The sequence below is a fragment of the Watersipora subatra genome, chromosome 1 (assembly GCF_963576615.1).
Source record: "Watersipora subatra chromosome 1, tzWatSuba1.1, whole genome shotgun sequence".
NCBI lineage: Eukaryota > Metazoa > Bryozoa > Gymnolaemata > Cheilostomatida > Watersiporidae > Watersipora > Watersipora subatra.
The window spans coordinates 12,651,892-12,657,871 of NC_088708.1; positions in this window are offsets into that span (position 1 = coordinate 12,651,892).

A 5,980-nucleotide genomic window follows, 5' to 3' on the forward strand; every position below is an offset into this window, starting at 1 on the left:
CATTTGCTGAAATGCTTGCATATAACTGCCTAGCTAAACACGCAGGTAACCGCCGTTAACTGTTTTTTATTTGTAGTTAGTGAAAAAGGTCTCAAATCAAAATGATGCATCAGAACACTTTTATGAAAATTAAACTGTTCTCTGACTCTCCAACTGTTCGAATAACACATGTACATCGGCAAAAGCAGCTTTAGTTCATTACATTTGCTTTAGTTCGCGCATATGGGGTAGCGAACGTTTTTGGAGTAACACAAATTAACGTTTTCGGGTAACAGTTAGAGTGTTTATTATAAAAAATTTCATTGCATGGTGTAGATTCATTAGGCTGTTAATTTTAGCCTGTCATCAGATTATAGGCAGCAGAAGAGGTTATATAGGTGGTAGACTATATTCGAGCAGGTCTGAATATATAATAATATATTCTATATATATTATATTACATTTATATAAATATATAAGTCTATTACCCAAAAAATCCGATTATTCACCAAGGAGCACTATAAATAATAAACCAGAATATACCAATCTTTAATCAAGTTACACTGAGATTGTTTCATCGAAATGCAAGATCTTGTGAACTGTCTCTTAGTTTGTCAACGTTTCTCGAAGTGCAAACTATTAAGTAAAGGCGTGATATTATGTGCTAACAAATAAGCAGACAGAATATGCCGTCTAATTCACTGAGTATACCTAGAAAGCACGGCTTCTCATGGTTGTCTGCACTAATCACTGAACACTCTACAATCTTTTTTCTGCCCCCAAGTATTCAAACTTGCCAGCAATTTTTATTATGAAAGTTCACGGGATTAACTTCTAAGTTTACTATGACACAGCTAGAGGCACTTGTAGCAAGAAAAAAGACCAGGTTTTGGTTTTATAAGCCCGGTTGGTCATGAAACAAATGAAAAAGAAAACAATTCCTATACTGCTCAGATAATAAACAGCTTGATATGCCAATAGGCAGGGACAATATAAGTAAATCAATAACATACATGTATTTTACATTAAATATAATTGAGGCTGTTGTTTTATGCATTGGCCAATCACAGTTCTGTATTGAGCTGTTTCAGGCACTGCTCACCAGAGCTCTTGGCTTAAAACGTTGCACTTCTTGCCAGCTTTGCACCTAGAGCAATACTGACTCATATGCCCTTGTCCGGTTCCCAAGTAGCCATCAGCATCTTGTATTGGTGGATCCAATTTTTTGGTTTCATACGGTGAGACCATGATTTCACAATCTTTACATGCCTGCTGGCTGGATGGCTGCAATACACGCTTTTGAAGTTAAAATACACTACATTCACAACATTTACGTGATGTTGTTATGTTTATATTTAGACCTAAATTGTTTTTGCACAAAATGAACTTCAAGTAATGTTTTTTTGTAAATTATGATTTGTAATTAAGCAGAAAACATCAACAGTTAACCCCATAAAACCGGAGAACAAAAGCAGTTGCTGTAGCTTATAGAATATACAGAGCTGCGCTCGTGTCAGCACTCAGTATGTTATGTATATGTTATATGATGGCACTACGGTGACATTGCTGTCTGCTGCCGCATAAATTTGAATATAGTAACTCTTAAAAACTGAAAATGTTTTACATTCACCAAAGCCAGGTGAACCCTTTTCACAAACTAAAGAAGGTAAAATAACTTTTAGTCTGAGTTCCTAACAATAACAACATCGAGGCTGGTCTTCATACATCTCCAACTGAAGAGTAATTCTGTGCATATGCTTGCTACTTATCTGTATGATATGTTCATACCTAAAAGGTTTCCGCGCCTGTCAAGCTTTTTCCTTTGTAAATGGTCCATGTTTGACCGCTTTCCCACGTTTTGTTACATTTTGTGCAGCGATAAAAGCCAAACCGTCGCACTTCTTTGCCAACATACAGCACTCCTTGCCGGTTCATCGGCCGTGAGAAAGGCTTATTGAAGCTGCGTCTGTTAAAGTATTTCGGCATGATCGCTAGTATGCTAGCAACTCTGACAGAAGTATTCATGCAAATGACTTCGGCAGCTTTTGCTGCATATATCAAGCGAATTGTCCAAGGGGATTTTCCCAGTCAGGGCAAAATCCCCTGTATAGTGTGATCATTCAATCCACTCTGTGTCAATAGGTCGATAATGTTCATTGTTATGGGTGATTGGAGCGTTTCTCCTTTTTGCTACGTATTGGTTAAAACTGAATGTATTTTTAATACTGACTGGAATTGTTTGAAAAGAAAAGCTTGAATAACCATCCCGAAATTAGCTCTATTGATATCGGAGGAGAACTTTCAATCGTTGCTATACTGCAATTAATAGTTTCGGTGCTCCTGTTTTGATGCTTCAAATGTTCAGGGTTAAAGTTGGAGCACGCTAACATAATTACAAAGTCTAAAGCAAACCATCATCTTGAAAATCAAATAATATGTCAACAGGCAGGTTGCAAACCATTCTATGACTCTGACATACTACCAAATTTCCTTAAAAGCGTAAAAATGGTGTTCATTTAGTGGTATTTTAGCGTGAGGTCTGCTGCCATATGTGTTCTGACTAGGTGCAACCTGAGGTCTACCGCATGACCTGCTCTCCCCGCACCTATCGATCCAACATAGCATGTGACCTGCCCTCTCTGCACCGGGCGATCCAACATATCATGTGACCTGCCTTCCCTGTACCTATCAATCAAACAATTGAACTGGCCATATAAAAGGAAGCAGACGGATCTCATAAATCAGATAGCTCCTCTGCCTAAAACAGTTAACATCGATAGAGAGTACTTAATTGACTCAATAAAAGATTTATATAATATACATTTTACATAATATATTTGGTTATATATTAAGTGGTATATTACATATAATATAGTACATAATATATTATTGTTATATAATATATATGGTATAGTAATATATATAATTTGTATATAATATGTATATATATTTTGCATACATTTACATATAAAATATATGAATGGAAACTCTTGATATGTATGAGGAGGGATAATACAAAAGTAGACCTTACGCTAACGTGTGTTAGACCTCACACTAAAGTAGAACCGTTCATTTTGTTTCCTTGTTCTCTTCATCCACATCATTTTTTATTCTCTTGTTTCCTTGTCAACGTGACTTTATCTAATTGAAATAGACTTGTGTGTGAGTACAAACAGTAACGGGATTAGAAGTAAGCTCTTGCGGAGCATTTGAAATTATAACTCTGTGACCCCAAGGCCAAGATAGAAAAAACAGAATAGATAGGTATTACACTTTTGTGCTGACAAGAGTCCAACAAAAAACTAATAAATCTTTTTGAATATCGTGATATGTAGAAAGATGTCAGTGAGTTGGCTGTCTAGATCGAGGCAAACTGATAATATAACAATCTGGAGAAAGTGATATTAGAATAAAAAGACGTAACAAACAGTCTAGCAATACATGTGCATGATGCAAGAGTCTGCAATTATTAACACAGTGTAGCAGACTGTATCTCAGGCCAGTTGCACTTGTATTACCAAGAAACACGCAAAACTAAACTAACTCTCTCAGCTGTGTCGACCCTTTTTTTACCGTTGTTTTCTTCAGTAAGGTTGAAATGCTTTATGCTGATTGAGTTGTTTTTTTCAGGGCTCTGATTGGCACATATTCATAGTCTATCTTCACTGCCCATCTTGCGGTTGCCTTTCATATACATACAGTGCAGTCACTACTTCTCAGTTGATATTATCTCCTTGCAGAGACTCTTGAAGCATCAACCTATCCATTGGAAATACACCTGCCACTGATGTGAAGAGCAGAGAACAAATCAAATCTGTTTTGAAGTTTGCTTTTTCACACACCATACACTAAATGACTACTCAATACCCCAATATTAGCAATCTGGTGGTCAGTAGTAGCGCATTAATACTCCGCAGCAGACACAACTTCTGCTAATAACTACACAAGTTTCATCTCAAGAGTACAGCAAATTTTATTTAAAGAAAAACTAGCTATTCAAACTTGTCAAATACTTTTGTTATTGAAAAATTCTTACTGTTTACTGCTTGTTACCGCTTGTTACCGCTTGTTACCGATTGTTACCGCTCGTTACCGCTAGTTACCGCTTGTTACCGCTTGTTACCGCTTATTACCGCTTGTTACCGCTTGTTATCGCTTGTTACCGCTTGTTACCGCTTGTTACCGCTTGTTACCGCTTGTTACCGCTTGTTACCGCTTGTTACCGCTTGTTACCGCTTGTTACCGTTTGTTACCGCTTGTTACCGCTTGTTACCGCTTGTTACCGCTTGTTACCGCTTGTTACCGCTTGTTACCGCTTGTTACCGCTTGTTACCGCTTGTTACCGCTTGTTACCGCTTGTTACCGCTTGTTACCGCTTGTTACCGCTTGTTGCCGCTTGTTGCCGCTTGTTACCGCTTGTTACCGCTTGTTACCGCTTGTTACCGCTTGTTACCGTTTGTTACCGTTTGTTACCGTTTGTTACCGTTTGTTACCGTTTGTTACTGTTTACTGCTTGGGGCCACATTAAAAAAAGATGAAAATAAACTATGCTCCTTTTCAAAATCTCTGCAGCGTTAGTTTTAAAAAATTTTGAACATAGTGAAAGTCAAATGGGATATTTTAGGTGCCAGGAGAAATTTAGCAAATCAACAATCTCTCTCAAACTCATTTAAATTTGCATTAAAAAGCATTAAATTTAAATCACGCCCACTATTTTTGGCTTATTTTTTTAGTTTAATGCCAATATTTTTAAATTGTGGCATAAGACTGTAGCGCATAAGCTGTTTTACTCTTGAAACATGCGGGTCATAACTTCAATTAAAGCATTAGTGCCAAACAGTTTAATGTACAGTATTCTTTATGAGTCATCTAGTGCTATGTTAATCATATAAACATACTACAATATAATCTGCTAGTAAACAGCAAAGAGGTCTGTCCTGATTCACGCTGTGGTTATATACAGTAATTATTTATTTTTCCATGTTTGCATTTATGCATATGCGTTCTTAATACAAAGCAAGTTTTTTTTGCAATTTTTGAATCGACAGTATATGGTATATATAAGTAGATGCTGGCAACAGAATTTATTCTCAAAGCATATAATATCATTAGCTTAGTTCTCAACTGGTCTATCTAGTGATTTAAACAAACTAGGTTGATGAGAAACAGTTACAAATTTACTAAATATCTGGTTTCAAAACTGACTTTACACTTAGCGAAGTCGGAAGCCTTTTGGTTAAACCTTTGACTTTGCTAAAGGGGAGTCATTTCTGCAAAAAGAATAAATAAGTTTATAATCCTTTATTAAAAGCCCAGTTTTTAGGGTATGCTTGATAGACCAATCAAGAATTGGGCCAGTGATTGCTGAATAAAATTATTGTCTTTTTACTTCTAGTTTTTTGGTTAGCTTATTTGTAGATTATGTTTGTAAGCCAGCTATAAATCTTGCTGGCTTTCGGTATAGTCAGAATACTCATAACAACACTATATTGTTAGAATTAGGCAAAAGTACAAAATCTGAAAAACCCAAAAGATGCCAAAAATTTTGTTATATGTAAAACAAAGCGCTAAACCTGAAATTATATGAACAGTTGGTTAGTTTTTATGGATGATTTCCTTCAATCTGGTTGATGCATGCTGTTTATCTTTATCTGGGTCAATAATAGTCGACAAAATATGTATTTGTGTGAACCTGGGAGTGGATTATGTGAGTAGATCGTAAGGTAAATTGAAGCATAGTTTTCCTAAACTAAAGCCTTATTACAAACAAAGTTATCTACTCTCAGTTCAGGCCAATAGCTATTTTAAAGATGGTTATTTTCATCCCGTAAAAGAATTCAAATGGAAAATTTTAAATGTTATCTTTTCACTGCGCAAGAGAAGCCAATCCGAAATATAATTTAATAACATAGAAACTTTGTATGATTTATGGAGCGATATCGAAGTCCCAGGGTGCTTCATGGATCTTGACTATATGTATTTGGCGGGTATGTTTTTTCGT